At 42.3% G+C, this 16,121-nt stretch overlaps 1 protein-coding gene across 2 annotated transcripts in view; it reads right to left on the bottom strand.

Moving 5' to 3' along the window:
* The window catches only part of PHOSPHO1 (phosphoethanolamine/phosphocholine phosphatase 1), a 34,704-nt gene that overhangs the window by 14,726 nt on the left and 3,857 nt on the right, over nucleotides 1-16,121 (bottom strand). The window contains exon 1 of one of the 2 annotated variants that reach the window (XM_089531696.1): nucleotides 9,004-9,316. The exons of the other annotated variant lie outside the window; for it this stretch is intronic. The gene's annotated coding sequence lies outside the window, so the exon portion shown is untranslated. Of the gene's footprint in view, nucleotides 1-9,003; nucleotides 9,317-16,121 lie in introns of those variants that run through there. 2 annotated transcript variants of the gene reach the window in all.

The raw sequence follows: 16,121 nt of genomic DNA, 5'->3' as shown, positions 1-16,121 counted from the left end.
AGTGGAGTGCATGCCCAGCATGATTCAATGTTTCAACTTGCAGGAGTACTAAAGATCACAAGATCTTGCTTTCCAGAAGAGACCTACTGCTGCAACTCTTTCCTCTCTGTCAAACATTACATAACTCCAAATGTTTTGAAACCTTAAAACAGCTGCTGTCAACATTCAGCACAGCTCCCTCCTTGCTTTGAGTTACATGGATTCTCTCACAAAAGGATTAATGAAATGTGAACAGTTATCTGGAGTAGCTGCTAGCTTTATGGGGACTCTTACAACGTCTATAAACAGCCATTTTAAAAAAGGAAGATTTCCAAAATTAAAAGTAAGATTGGTATCTGAAGCCAACATAGCTGAGAGGAGGAAGAGGACAATTCCTATATAGGCTTTAAAAATAATTTTAGTAATGTCCAGCTGTAAAAAGGCTTACAAGCCTTTTTAAAAAAAAATTCAGTGAAGCAATGATGTAAGATGTATTCTGCCTTAGAGATGGAAAAGATCCAAAGAATTATTGAATGCCTTGCTTGGCTCTTAGGACTGGGTCTCTATACTAGGACTGGAAAACCTATGCATCTATAGATGTCACTGGACTATAAAATCCCATCAATTCCAAGCATTGGGTGTTTTGCTTGAGGGGACTTGGAATCCATTCCTGTCCCACCCTGAAAGCATGGTGCCTGTCACCTCTACTGCTATTTCGGAATGCATGTCTCTCTGTGCGTGTGCACATGCCTTTAAATCGCCTTTTGGTGACCCCATGAATTCCATAGGATTTTCTTAGGCAAGGAATACTCGGAAGTGGTTTCGCCAGTTCCTTTCTTTGAAATATAGCCTACAGCACCTGGTATTAGTTGGCAGTCTCCCATCCAAGTACTAGCCAGAGCTGACCCTATTTAGCTTCCAAGATCAGATGGGATCCAGTGCTTGTAGGGCATTTAGGCAGCTACCAGGAAATAAGTCACAATGATGTCTCCAATGGATTTACATCTAAGTACAGAGTGATGCTGTAGATATGTCAAGAGCATGGCAAACTATGCCCTTTGCCAATAGCACAGGAAAAAAAAAAAGGTAAAGTATGCTCCTTGCCTTCAAGACAGAAATAAATTGCATTCCAGTTTGTTAAATATGTGGGAACTAAGGCAAACTATAACAAATTCAGATCATAGCCAAGGCTGAGGTGGGACCAGACTTATGCCAAATTATTTTGCTATCTGAGTCAGAAGCTGTCCTCACAGACAAAATGGTAAGTAGCCAAAACCAACCAGCCACATTACTTTGGCACATGAGACAGAAAATCACACAAACACCTCTTCCTATTCCTGGCAGTATTTTAAAAAAGAAAGTAAGCAGCAGCAGCAGCAGCAGCAACATTTGAAACCATGAACACTTTTCAGCCTTTACAGCCTGCTGTTTTTGTATTGGGCCAGCCTGGACTGCCACTTGCACACAGAGCTCCCACGTCCCACATATAAAGCTGCTTCTTATTTTGTCACTGCAAAATTTGTCCTGACTAAATTATAAGGCCAGATGAAGATCACTTGGGATGTATCCACACTGCAGAATTAAAGCAGTTCAATACCTGTTTTACTGCTGTCACTCTATCCTACAGAATCTGGGATTTGCTGCTTCTTCATTGAAATTCTTCCACACAGCTCAGCATGAAGCTGTTTGCTGATCTGAGGAAGCAAGGGTAAAATTGCCATTCTGTGCTCTGAGCATAAAAGATGCTTCAATTTCAGAATGTCTTCCTGTCAAGTGACTGTTTTCATCTAGCTATCTCTGTGGTGAGAGACACATAGGAACACACAGTGTCCGCAAGCGGCTGTGTGTCCCCGCTTAACCTATGGTGAACAACTGCAACGCTTGCAGGCCAAACACAGACTCAACATGAGTGAATTGTTTTGCACGGCTCAGCTGAGTCATGGCAACATTTGGCACAGCGAAACCTGGGTTGGTGGAGAGGAAGGGAAGTAAGAGATCCTGACTCTTTAAAAAAAAGTCTAGAAGAGGAAGACATGAGATGAGTCAACAATTATTTTGTTTACACGGAGCATGAGAACAGTAGCAGCAAGCATGCAACTCCCTCTAGCATGCAACTCTGACCGCTAGCCACAGAAAAATGGATGCTTCAGGGAACAGTTTTTGAGTGTCATTAAAAGGCAGCACATTAGAGCCAGCATGCTTTAGTAGTTTGAGCACTGAACTATGCCTCTGAAGACTAGGGTTCAAATCCCTGATCAGCCATGAAACCCATTGGGTGACCTTGGGTGAGTCACACTCTCTCAGCCTTAGAGAATGGCAGTGACAAACCCACTTTCAAGAAGCTTGTCAAGAAAACCCTTTAGGGTTGCCATAAGTCAGAAAAAACTTGAAGGCAAACAAAACAACATTGTTAATAGAGATATACAAGGAGCGTACTATTGCTTTCCTTTCTGGCTGTTGATATTCCCAGAGCTATCTGGTTGACCAATGTGTAGAAACAAGATGCTTGTTTTGGGAGCAGGGTGACCGGATATCCTCTTTTTCCAGGACATCTTACATTTCAGCCTTCTGCCCAGGAGGAATTCCAAAATGTCCTTCATTCTGAGCATGACTAAAAAGTATGAATTTATATTTATGTGTTTTCAGCTTTTATTTTATAATGGCCCACATCTTATCCTCCTTTGCCATTATGATATCCGGTCTCCTTCTTTGGGAGCCTATGACTTTTGGCTCCCAAAGCCAATATGTGTAGCTTACAGTTCCTCACCTGACAAGCCCACAAATCCTCCTTACTGGCATTTGCTTTTTGGTACCTTCACCTCATTGCTGCCAAACAACCCCACACTGTCCCCCCGCCCCCTGATTAATTTTGCAGCTTTCAGGTTGAGATGCCATCCACCTACCATTCTCACTAGATTGTGGCACCCCATTTGCCATGGCATACATACTTACTGAAGCAGGACTAGACTAGATAGACCGGTTTTCCCCAAGCTGGTGCTTTCTAGATGTTTTGGACCCCACCTTCCATCTTGGGCAATGGCCAGCAGTATTGAGAAGTGGAAATAACTGGAAGGCACCAGACTGAGCACGGCTGATGGTTATTTTTCAGGGTTCTTAACATTTTCCCCACAAACCTATTCTCAGTCTCTGCACTGGAAACAAAGGAAGTACACAAAATACAAAGAGAAACTGGCAAGGCTGGGGAGGTGGAAGAAAATTAAAGGAAGTGGCAAACCTGGGACAGGAGTCAGCAACCATGGGGCTTCCCTCTCCCTTCAAAGAAGCAGTCAAATCAGTTTGTTTGAGCCCCAAATTTGACTGCCTTGCCATAGCTGTATTCAGTATAATGTAAGATACCATACTGTGTCCTACCCTATCCTCAATGAGCACTTGCTGTTGTTGTGTGTCTTCAAGGAGTTTCCAAATTAGGGCAACCCTATCATGGGGTTCTCCTGGCAAGAGTCCTTCAGAGGAGGTTTGCCTTGCTTTCCTCTAAGGCTGAGGGAGTGTCACCCAGTGGGTTTCCATGACCGAGCAGGAATTCGAACCCTGGTCATCAGAGTCCAGTTCTCAAACCACTACACCACACTAGCTCTTTGAGGCTGTTATTCTTTGGACATGTTATGAGATTATGTGACTAACTGGAAAAGATAAAAATGTTTGGTAAGATAGAAAGCAATAGGGAAAGAGGACGGCACAATTACAAGTGGTTTCATTCAACTGAGGAAGGCATGGCTTCCCTGAGTTTGCAAGATCTGACCAAGGAGGCTGATAACCAGGACTAGAAAAATGTTTTCTGGAGGGAGAATGTGGGTGCAGTGCCTTTTCTATGTACAGAAACACACATTGTGCCTTTTTACAGAATCCCTGTCTCGAGAGGCCAACTTTGTTGGGAAGAGAAGGGCAGGCTTTGCTGTCACCACCAGCACCTCCAAGCATGGTATTTTACTTCTCCCCACTGATCTGAACTAATTCAGCTATGGTGGGTGGAAGTACTTAGATCCAGAAGCCCCTGTATGTGTATCAGCCAGACTCTTGGACTAGGACATACAGGTTCAAGTCCCTAGCTAGCCAGGAAAAACACTGGGTGACCTTTATCCAGCCACTCTCTCTCAGGCTGATCTATCTCACAGGACTGTGGTGACAATGAAGTGAGGAAGAGGAGATCCATGTATTATGCCACCTTGACATCAAGGGAGGAAACGTAGGATATAAATGTAGTAACAAATATAATAAACTATAATAATAAACCAATATCCTGCTTCTCACATTGGCCTGTCAAATGCCCCCTAGAAGCCTAGGCATGGGACATAAAAGCAATCATCTTTTCTTATTTATGTTCCTCAGCAGCTGACATTTGGTAGCATGCCATATATAAACATGGCGTTTTTGCCTGGATTCATATTAAAAAACCCACAATGAAAGTTAGAATGCCAGGCAGAATAGTGCTGAGACTTCACCTTGCCTTCTATTTATATGGAATATACATATTATTACAAGGAGCATCCATTCATACAAGCCTTTTACATATAGTCAGAAATGCATTCCTATACAGGTTTACCACCTCTGTGAGAAGATGATCTTGGTCACAAACAGAATGAGGAAACACTGAAAACTGATTGCTATTGAAAGATCATTTCTTCCAAGCACAGCACTTTCCCATGTATAAATCAATTTGCCATTCCTGTTTTATTAATCCCCCTAACAACCTTGTCAGGTAGAACTAAAAGCAGGACACCGGCACACTTTTGTATAGCAAATATCACCTTCTGGCTTGCCATTCTAGACCTAGTGTCAACCTTAATGTACACTCACTTTGTTGAGAAGGGCATAGAACTCTGAAAGGAATGTTTGCTTCATTTTAACCGAACAGCTTTAATTTAGAGGGAATTCAAAAAGGTATTTAGGTAGTTTCTAAATTTAGGTTTCACTTTTGATTTTTCTTTAAAAGAACTGGCATAGTTTGAAATCCCTTTTCCCCACTGTCAGATAAACACATTATTTGCCTGATGGCAGCTGGTCTGTGGGAGTCTCTCAGAAGGGAAAATCACCTAATCCAGAGAAAAGAAAGAGAGAAGCCAAAGGAAGAAGAACAAATAAGCAAGCAAGGGGGAAAAAAAACTTAAAACGGCATGAAATAAGGCTTTGTATGGACAAACCTGTATTTAGATTGGAAGATCCTTCATCCAGAAAAAAATAGTTCACTTGTTTGGGGAGGGTTTCTGTAAGGCTATATTTGAAGGTGTCTAAACCACTCTTTCAAAACATGCCCTAAATTTAATGTTCCTCTCTTCTGCTCTGACAAGCTATAAGAATGCGGATGAGAACCTTGCAAAGTCATTGTTGTCTGCATACATCAAGGTGGAGAAGGTGGGGTAACTGATAAAGGATATGCCAAGGTCAATTAGATGAGAAGATACTGACCAATGAGGAAGTTAAATTGGGACCTAGTTCGGAAAGATGTGCAAGAGCACAGAGGTATCAAGGAGGATTAAGGTAGTACTTATTAAGATGATATAAGTGTGAATGTGTTGGCAACTATTTGGTATTAGAAAAATGATGCCATGTGTCTTTAATTAGTGTTCTGTATCTAATCTGTTGTTGCATTTTAATCTCATATTGTTCCCTGCCCTGATCCGTAGGGAGAGGCAGGTAAGAAATAATAATCATAAATCATTTTACCTTCCTGGCATCAGTCCACAATTTTACCATACACTTACACCAGATCCAGGTCAGAATCTAGGGCGTCTTTCACCTAATGCTCTTTGGATGTCAGCTCCCAGAATTCCTGGATATTAGTTAGCCACATCTAGTAACAGTTGAAGTCCAACACATCTGGAGGGCACTACGTCGGAGAAAGTCTGGTCTAAAATAAGGTATTTGGAAACAATGACTATGTCTTATGGCTATCGCCAGAATAGAGAAGCTATTTTTTTGGTACTACAACTCCAGTACCCCCCATCCAGCATGGCCAATGGCCATGTAGATGGGGATTCTCTGAAGAGCTGCTACTGCAATCCCAATATGGAATCCCAATAGTCCACTTTTTTGTATACCTCTGGACTATGCCTCAAGAGAAAAATAGGTTATATAAAATAAGGCAAAGTGTAAATTTCTTCAGTTTGCATGGTAGACTAACATTACAGAATCCTATTTTTTTTCCGGAGAGGGAACCGACACACAGTATCCTATAAAGAACGAGGCAGAGTACACATCATCTTGTCTGTAGTCCAAAGGCCAAATTAGAGAGTTGGTTTCTACTTGTATCTACCATGACAGAAGTAGAAACTGATATGATATAAACATATTTCCCTTGCACCCCTGTGCATAATACTGGCAAAAGGCACTCAGAGGGCTTCATTAACGAAGTGTTTGGTGTGAACCTGGAAGGTATTATGTTCAAAGTTTTGCTTAGCCTTTACTCTTTAATGAACCACTTTTTGCCCCAGTTCCCCAACTATAACATGTGCTTAAGAGTAACATCCAGCACAGTTTAGAAATAGGTAAGTACTGTATGAGAGCCAGTGTGGTACAGTGGTTTAAGCCAAGTGGTTAAGTTTGGACTAGGACTCTGGAGAGCAGGGTTCAAATCCTGGCTCAGCCATATAAATCCACTATCTGACCTAGGCTTAGACAATCAAACTCTCTCAGCCTCAGAGGATGACAATGGCAAACCCACTCTGAAAAATCTTGTAATTAAACCCTATGATTGAGTCACCTTAGGATCGCCATAAGACAGAAATGACTTAAAGGCACACAACAAGAACAAGAATAAGCACTAGAAAATGACGAATTGTGCCAAATCCTTTCTCTCGGCTGCCTCTTCTCCTACCACATAGGAAGCATTGCTTTGCTTTCTCAGTAGACATTCTCCAAATCCCACCACCTCACCGGATTTCTTCCAACCTACAGGAGCAACTATGTAATTTCCTGATCCAGCCCAACCTGCCAATGTATTTTTCCAGGCTTTCCTGCTAAACTTACAAAGTGCCACCAACAGTATCAATACCCTAAACACATTACTCTCCTTGTTCTCTTTACTAATCTTCCTAAGTTCTGGTCCTAGAGCCTTCCTAGATATTGATGCCTCTTTCTGGATTTTGGACTATTAACTGCTATACCCAACTTCCCCAGTAGCATTTATTTATGTAAACATAACACGGACACAGTGGCTGGGAGACTGAGAGTTATACTGTACATAAAAATGTAACTTTTCCTACTTTGCTGTCTTGGCAAATGATTTCTGGCCCAAATTTTCCTGGCCCTTTTGCAGCCTATTTTTTTATTTCATCAACATAGCACCTTTCCCCTCTGGAACTCAATGCAGCCCATTTAGAGTCCCAAAGCAACTTTCCACCTAGTAACATGCATCTGAGGAAGTAGGCTCAACACTACGAAAGCTCATGCTGCCAATTTCTTTCTTTCAGTTAGTCTCAAAGATGCTACAAGGTCCCTTTGCATACTGGTTTCCCAGACTAACATGGCTATGTCTCTGAATTTCTATGTACTTGTATTGACAAGCCCCAAATCAGCTTAGCCTGCTGTGTCATGCACCCAGCCTCCTCTTATCTGGGATCCTCCAGATATTCTGAACTACAAGCCCCATCACCCACAACCACTGGCTGTGCTGATTCTGGCAGATTGAACTTGTGGTCCAAAACACCTGAGAGTGCAAGATATATCTTGAGACAACTACCTTCTTGGTGCCTCCTGTTCTCTGTTCAGGAGTTACAGAGAGTTTCCTCAAACCAAAACAGTGATCTATGCTTCCTGACAAGGGGACAGGTCCTGTCTGCAAATGTTAGGCTTCCTGACCTTCCATACCTTGTTTATAAGTGGACATGTGCATACATGCGCACACACAGAAACACACACATTCATGCATGCACACTCCTGTGGAATAATGAGAAAGAAAAGGATTGTTTTAAGCTGCCACAGCAAAACAAAAATTCATTAAAAAGGGGGGGAAACGTTCTGTCATCACTCTAAAAAAAACACCAAAATGCAAGTTGGACATGGAAATTCCTGGCTGACTAGATGGCATTCGGACAAGGGTCAGGCCAGGAAAGGCCTCAGGGAAAAATCTGATATATACCTCTGTTCTAACCTATAGCAGGCTAATGCCAAAGGTATTGAATAATCACACACAACACACATATCCTCGAATGACCAGAGACAGCCAGACTCTGGATCACTGCCACCACCTCCTCTATCTATAACCTATGACTCTACTCCAAAAGGGAAATTTCCGCTGCACATTGCTCTGCATAGAGGGGAGCCCACACATTTCTGACACTGAGAGAGACAAGCAAATAGTCCCAGATTAAATTCTGCACCTCTGGTCTCTCTTACCCCAACCCAGTACCAATCCCTGTCTAATCACCCCCTGAATCCCAGTCCTCCCTTTCTGGCCTCCATTCCCACTTTCCCACCAAGCCATCTTCTAGAACCAGTGGTTCCTAATCTTTGGTCCTCCAGCTGTTTTGGACTTCAAATCCCAAACCAGTCTGACCAAGTCAAGCATTCTGGGAGATGCAGTCCAAAACATCTGGAGGACGAAGGTTTGGGAGTCAGTGCGTCTAGATCAGTGATTCCCAAACTCTGGTCCTCCAAGGTGTTTTGGACTTCAATCCCAGATGCCCCAGCTAGCTTGGCTAATAGTCAAGAATTCTGAGAGTTGAAGTCTAAAACATCTGGAGAACCAAAGTTTGGGAACCCCTGCTTTAGATCAGTGATTCCCAAACTCTATTCCTCCATAGATCTCCCTTTCTCCCTTCATCTGTTAACTCCAAGGGTCCAAAACCATTCTTCCATCTCCCCGTTTCTTGCTTCCCCATCTTCTCTTGTCCCTCCACAGCCCTTGGACCCCCCCCCCTTCTCCTTTAACTAAAGGAGACTCCATGCAACCTTAAACGAAAGGGGCCCCGTGCAACCTTCCCATCCCTTCTTGGGTGTCCCCTTTGCCCTTGGCTCCTCTGAAGCCCTTTCTCCCCAATCCCACAAAGAAGAGTGCAGCAGACTCACCTGCCTCCTTGGCCTCGATTCTGGCTGTTAGAGGAGGAGGAGGAGAGGAAGGGGAAAGGGTTTACTTTCAGATCAGACTTGCAACTTTGCTGCCTGCATTGCTCTCTGGAGGCTTCCCCCTTCCTTTGACAGCAAGGATCGGTTTTCTTGTTGTTTTCCCCCCTTTCCTCTCCTCGAAAGGAGGATCGGTTTGGAAAGGGGGGGGGGGAGCCCCCAAGCAGGAGCCGGCTCTCCTTGGCTTCTCCCTCTTTGCGCCAGAGATAGCCCGCGATCGATCCCCCCCTTTCCCTGGTGTTGTCTGGAAGGAGACGGAAACTAAACCGGGTGCTTGAAAAGACATAAGGACAACCGCAACCTCCCCACGTCACAAGGGAGGCAGCCAATCGGGAAACCGCCTGGGTTTAGATCAAGGAGGGGGGGAAGACCAGCAAGAGCATCCCCAGAAGATCCTGGGATCTCTTAAGGACATCTCAGGGAAGAGAGCAGGAAAGCACCCTTTGGGTCCTGGAGCTGGAGAAGCTCGTTTGCAAACAAGCCTTTGCACAGTTACTTAAAATGTATGACTATATGGAAATAGAGATAAGTCAACCTTTCTTATGAGAAGAAAGTCAATGGCAGGCTTTTATAAAACTTGGGAACCCTTAATAGTCAATGTGAAGGAAGAAAAAGGAAATTATACAGGGATAATTTTTGAATGACTTGAAACAGCTTTGTCACAATCTGTGGGTAAAAATTTAAGGATGGATTCTAACATAACTGGCATGACGATGAAAACACATCAACAAAATATGAACACGGAAGAAGAGATAAATCTGAACGGTATTAAACACAACAGGAAGATTTTTATCATACGCAGAAAAAGGAAAGCAGAGCTTATAGGGTGATAAATACAGAGTTGGAGATAAATTAAAGGGAGCAATATTGATAAAATTTTATGTAAACATATTGACAAATATGTTTACACTATATAGTACTATGGAAAATACCTATACAGTTGGCCCTCCTTATTCCCAGATTTGCTATCCATGGATTCAAGCATCTACATCTTGAAAATATTAAAAAAACTGTAAATTCCAAATAGCAAACCTTGATTTTGCCATTTTATATAAGGGACACCATTTTACTATCCCATTGTATTTAATGGGACTTGAGCATCCATGGATTTTGTTATCCACAGGAGGCCCTGGAACCAAACCCCAGTGGATAACAAGGGGCCACTGTATAAATTTATGTTACTCGTGTTTTTATATATTTGGAAAATTAATAAAAAAATATTTTGGAAAAAACAAAAACAAACAGCCCTTGCATGCACTGAAGTCTGATGCTTGCAAAGATGACAGGGCTCAAAGAAGAGGGAGGACAACACCCATGAAAAGGACAACAAGATCCCAGATCCAGCTATGAAAGAACTAGAGCAGATCCTTAAATGCAAGGATATATGACTGAGCACAAAAGTTAGAATCGTACAAGTCATTGCATTCCCTATTACCATGTGAGAGCCAGACGGTTAAGGATAGGAGGAAAATCAACCGACTGGAAATGTGGTGCTGGAGAAGAGTGCTAAGGATGCCATGGACAGCCAAAAAAACCCAACAAATGGGTCCTGGAGTAGATCAAGCCAGATCTCCCTAGAAGCCAAGATGACAAAACTCGGGTTGTCATACTTTTGACACAACATGAGAAGACATGAATCACTGGAAAAAACAGTAATGCTAGGAAAGTTAGAGGGAAGTAGAAAGAGAGGAAGGCCACATGGCAGATGGATGGACTCAAAGAGATCATGAGTATGAGTTTGCAGTTGAGCAGAGCAGTGGAGCACAGAAGGTCCTGGAGATGTCTCATCAGCAGGGTTTGGGATCTTGTTGTCCTTTTGCCATAGGGCCTACATAGCCACCCCCTGGATCTGTGACCAAGAGAAAGGAATTCAAGGATAGTAGAATGAGTATGTAGAAAGATCTTGTAGCACCTCTGAGACTCACTGAAAGAAAGAAGTTGGTAGCATGAGTTTTCTTAGACTAAAGCCTACTTCTTCAGTCTACTTCCTAAATGCATCTGAGGAAGTAGACTGAAGTTTACGAAAGCTCGTGCTGCCAACATCTTTGTTTCAGTGAGTCTAAAAGGTGCTACAAGATCTCTCAGCAAGAGAAAGAAGTAGCAGAAACCAACCTTTGCCTGGGGTGTTGAGGAGGGAAAAGCCACGCAAGGGGAAGTGACAGGGCTCTCATAAACTCTGAAGTGGGCCACCTGGTGTTGTCTTTTACACACATATCCCTCTGCCCTTCCATCACCTGGTCAAGCAAGAACTTCTTGCGCCATTCTTGGCTGTTTCCAGTCGCCAACAGCCCTAGAAAATCTGGATTTGGAAGATCTTTTTCTGATAAGTTCCCCAGCCTTGGCGGAGTGTCTTAAGCACTGTATTCTGGAAGTGGTTGTTGTTGTTGTTGTTGTGTGTCTTCGAGTCATTTCTGACTTGTGGAGACCCCCAAGAAGAACACCTGTCATGGGGGGTTTCTTGATAAGGTTTGTTCTGAGGGGGTGACTTGCCCAAGGCCACCCAGTGGGCTTCATGCCCAAGCTGAGAATAGAACCCTGGTCGCCAGAGTCGTAGTCCAATGCTCAAACCACTATGCCATGTTGGTATTTGCTCCTCTGCCAGCTAGGAATCAAATCCAATCCTGGCTTCCAGAGTGCAGTCTAACACTCAAACCGCTGTACCACAGCGACTCTGGAGATTAGAGTTCAATTCCCTGCTTGGCCATGGAAACTCATTGGGTGACCTTGGGCAAGTCACCACACAATCTCAACCTGAGTACAAGAACATGCAACACCCACAAAACAGTGATATCTTTTTTTTGGTCAACCAAAATGCATAAAATATATGTTACAAGCTTTCAAAGCCTCACTGGCTTCTTAATCAGGGAAATGTGTTAAAATAATACAGGGGGGGAGGATGATATTGGTCACAGATCTGCATTTAGTCAAAATGTTGTTGTTGGTATTTTGAGTATGAAGGGTTATGTATACTGGCTGGCCACTCCTCCTTCTGGCCATGTGGTTCTGGCCTGAGAAAACCCTATGACATGTTCACCTAAGTTGCTAAAGTTGTGGAAGACACACAAAAACTTACTGCTATTTTGTTTGTGTTTCTGTGTCTATGTGTGACTTCAAATCCCCTGTTGACTTATGGTAACTGCATGAATTTCACAGGATTTTCTTAGGCAAGGAATATTCAAGAGGTGGTTTTGCCAGTTCCTTTCAAATATAGCCTACATCACCTGGCATTCGTTGGATGTCTCCCATCCAAGTACTAACCATCCAAGTACAGCCCATTGGCTGTTTCCTATCTCCCATTCCATACATTGGCAGTCTCCCATCCAAGTACATGCTTAGCTTCCAAGATCAGATGGGAACCAGCCGGCAAATGTATTAATGAATACTGTACTAAAAAATCCAACCTTCCTCCTGTTCATTTTAGGGCAGCTCCTTGGTAGTGAATGGGTAATTAAGACCCAGTGGTTTTACAAATGCCTTGCCCCTGGTAGAAATGTAAATGCTAAAACTGGTTTGTTGGCCAACAGATAATGACTTTGAAAATTACTAGCCCTCCCATGGCTTTGTTTACCATCTCTCCTTTGCGGAAGAATTTTGAAGAGCCCAAAAGCTTGTGTTTTTCCTGAACCAGGGGAAGGAACCCCTGGAAAACTCCAGCTCAAATATTGTATAAGCGTATGTTAAGGAAGGTTCTTGCACTGGCCCTACTAATTCCCCAATCATTTTCTCCTTCTAGTCTCAGTCCTTTAAGTTCTCCAGGACCATCATATTCCAAAAGCCTCAGAAGGGAAGGGAAGGGAAGGGAAGGGAAGGGAAGGGAAGGGAAGGGAAGGGAAGGGAAGGGAAGGACAGCACCCACTTCAAGGTTTGGCAGTAAAAAGACAAGTCAATATATGGCAATGGTAAGGATTAGCAGTCCCGTCTTAGATGCTGTTGTTACTCCAACTTCCAACAGTCCCAGCCAGCATTAGGCAGGACTCAGGGATTATACTTTAAGAACTGAAGAACAGGGTCCCACTCCTGAGCTAGAAAATTCAGTCTATCAAATTCAATGTAACTGGTTCAGACAAATAAAACATGCAACTTAACAAAACTCCATCAGATCCCTTCTAAATGTATGAACACAAGGGCTAATAAGCTGTGTATCTGGGAAACCCATTGCAAATACAACAACATTTTGTATTTTCAACAATGGCACTGCTCCAACCTTCACCACTAGCTCAAGTATACGTTCTTTCAACCCTTCAAGTACAATTGTATTAATTTCTGAAGTTCTAAGTGGGAAAACCCGCCACCCCCATAAAATGAATCAATTTTTGTGTGTATTGTCCTAACTACTATCCTTATTCATGCTTAAGCAAACTAAGGCAGACATATTTGTACTAGTATCAAAAATACTCTTAAGATAACTCTTGAACCCAGCTTGGAAGCTTAAGTTTCTAATGCATATATGCACTCAGCAATTCTAAATTTTCTCTTGCCTCTCGAGAGACTCAAAATGTTACCACAGATGAACAGTGGAAGTGCTCTTCTATTATTTTTCCACCAAATTTGTTTATAACATCAGAATTTTCCAGCTAAGTACCTATAGCATATAAGCAGTTTCCAATTCACTGTTGCTGTGACAGACCTGGAAATCAAAGAAACAAAAATAGGTCCTTTGAAAAAGGTTGCTACAGCTGGAAAACATCATGTTGCTAATGGCTAACTACAGAATTCAAACTCTGCCACATAGAACACTAGATTACAGGGTTCTAAGCAGAGGGTGGCATGTTAAACAAACCTACCTCTACCCTTAAATCATGGGGGACAGTTCAGTAAGGCAGCATTTCAGGCCCTAAAAGTATCTTTGGTTTTGCTGAGCCTTCTAATTCAATACCACATGTTTCAGAAAGATAAGGTAAACAGGTCATTAAACCAAGGGCGTAGTCTTTGCCCAAACTATTTCAGTATACTGAAAGTTGCAGGCTTTTTTTGGTTTGTTTCTGTACATTTACTGAGGAATGCCTAGGCCCTAGTCTGTCCTAAATTTAAGAGAGCCTCTAAAATGCTGTAAGGTTACAAACTTTGTCCATACCAGGCCTATCAGAAATCCTGCTCTTTATTAAAAGGACGTCTGTGTTCCTGTGAGAAGCTACTAATTCTCATATCCCATCTAAGAAACATATGGGTGCAAAAGACACTGCACTAATAATCCAGTTTGTGACCACTTTAACTGCCATGGTTCAATGCTAGGAAATTCTGGAAACTGTAGTTTTGTGAGACATTGAGCCTTCCCTGTCAGAGGGCTCTGAGGCAACAATAAACTGCAGTTCCCAGGATGCCCTAGCACTGAGCCAGGGCAGTTAAAGTGTTCTCAAACTAGATTATTTCTGCAGTGTGTTTTGGACCATGGACTATTTCAGGATTTTCACACGCTATTATGTATAAACAGTAATTTTTTTTCCTTTTCACTCTAGTTCTTAGGATGATTTTGGTGAGATAAACTGTTTTGTCCCAGAGTCACTGAAAGCAGCACACAGGCTTATACACAGGCTTCAACTGGATCTCTGGATTGGAAACTGCATCTTTTCACCACTGTAACGGTTTCATACAGAAATGGACATTGAATAAATACCATGTTGCCTTATTAGTGAACACTTCCTCATCTGTGCATACTGAACAGAAGTTCCATAAATAAAACTAATTTCTACATATTGATTGCAATCTTTGGATTGATGCCAAAATATGTAGTGGCTTGAGTGTTGGTTTACAACTCTGGAGACCAAGGTTCATTTCCCAGCTCAGCCATGAAGCCCACTGGGTGACCTTGGGCAAGTCACATGCTCTCAGCTTCAGAAGAAGGCAATGTCAAACCTCCTCTGAACATTTTTTGCTGAGAAAATGCCATAATAGGGTTAGCACAAGTCAGAAACAAGAAAACACACAACAACAACAACAACAACAACAATTAACAACCCAAACGGTGGCATTTTATCAGCTCAGAGAATAAACACATAAAGTCGGTTTTCAAACTTTAGTAACAGTTATCAATAGTTCTTGCTACTTTAACCTTATGACTGGCAGACTTCTATTAATCTGGAGAACTGGAGTAGTCAAAATGCCTAAGGTTAGATTTTCTCACACAGTTTGTCCAATGTGAAAACTTTATTTGGGTATCTTCTTCTCTAAAGGCCAACTAAAGAGTCTGAATTAAATCTCAAATTTTAGATGTGGAATTAGTGTAATCAAATCGTATTAGTATGACACCTAATGATCATTAAATCTGATTGCCATAATTCAGCACTCTCCAAACCTTGATCCTCCAGATGTTTTGGACTTTAACTCCCAGAATTCCTGACTTTTGATCAATCTGGCTGGGGCTTCTAGGAGCAGAAGTTCAAAACACAAGGAGGATGGGAACCACTGCCATAATTGATCACATGCCCTTTGCAATATTAGCTTTGTAGTTCTTAAAAACTACAGTGTGTGGTTCTTACAGTGATAACAGGACGAGATTGCACAATTAAGGTACATGCCTACAGTATCCTTACCCAGCATTGCCTAGCCGAGTTATATATAGAAAGCATGCAATTTTGTATCAGCACCATAGTTTGGAGTTCAGAGATTCAGATTTCAGCTTCTTTTGGTATAAATTACATTTCTAGCATTAATACTACATCTGAATAAACAAGCTATAGCAGGAATAAGAATCATGTGGTCCCTAGGGTCATTCTTGTAGCCTTCACATTCCTCCCAGATTCCTCCAGAATGTCCCTTATCCTTCCTCTTTGGTTCAATGATAACCTTCGGTGTTGAAAGCTTCTGGGAGTAGAATTCCCCTTTAAAACATGCATTGGTTCCCCTGTGCCTTATTTCTCCCCAAATCTTCAAAATGGGATTTTACTGGAAACAGGCTTGGTGTACCCTGCAGTGGGTTCCGAATTCCCATGCTTTTTTCCTCACCCAGGTTCATTTTCTCCTTTGTGAAAGGCCTCAACAGCTCTCATAATAGCCCAAGCTTCTTATTTTTGCTGTGTGCCTTCAAGTCATTTCTGTCTTATGGTGACCTAAGGCAAATCTATCAC

This window comes from Sceloporus occidentalis, unplaced genomic scaffold (assembly GCF_023333645.1).
Source record: "Sceloporus occidentalis isolate IW3139 unplaced genomic scaffold, rSceOcc1.0.p SCAF_7, whole genome shotgun sequence".
NCBI classification, from domain to species: domain Eukaryota; kingdom Metazoa; phylum Chordata; class Lepidosauria; order Squamata; family Phrynosomatidae; genus Sceloporus; species Sceloporus occidentalis.
Note: the sequence above shows the minus strand (reverse complement) of the source record. Positions and strands in the feature narration are given on the sequence as shown.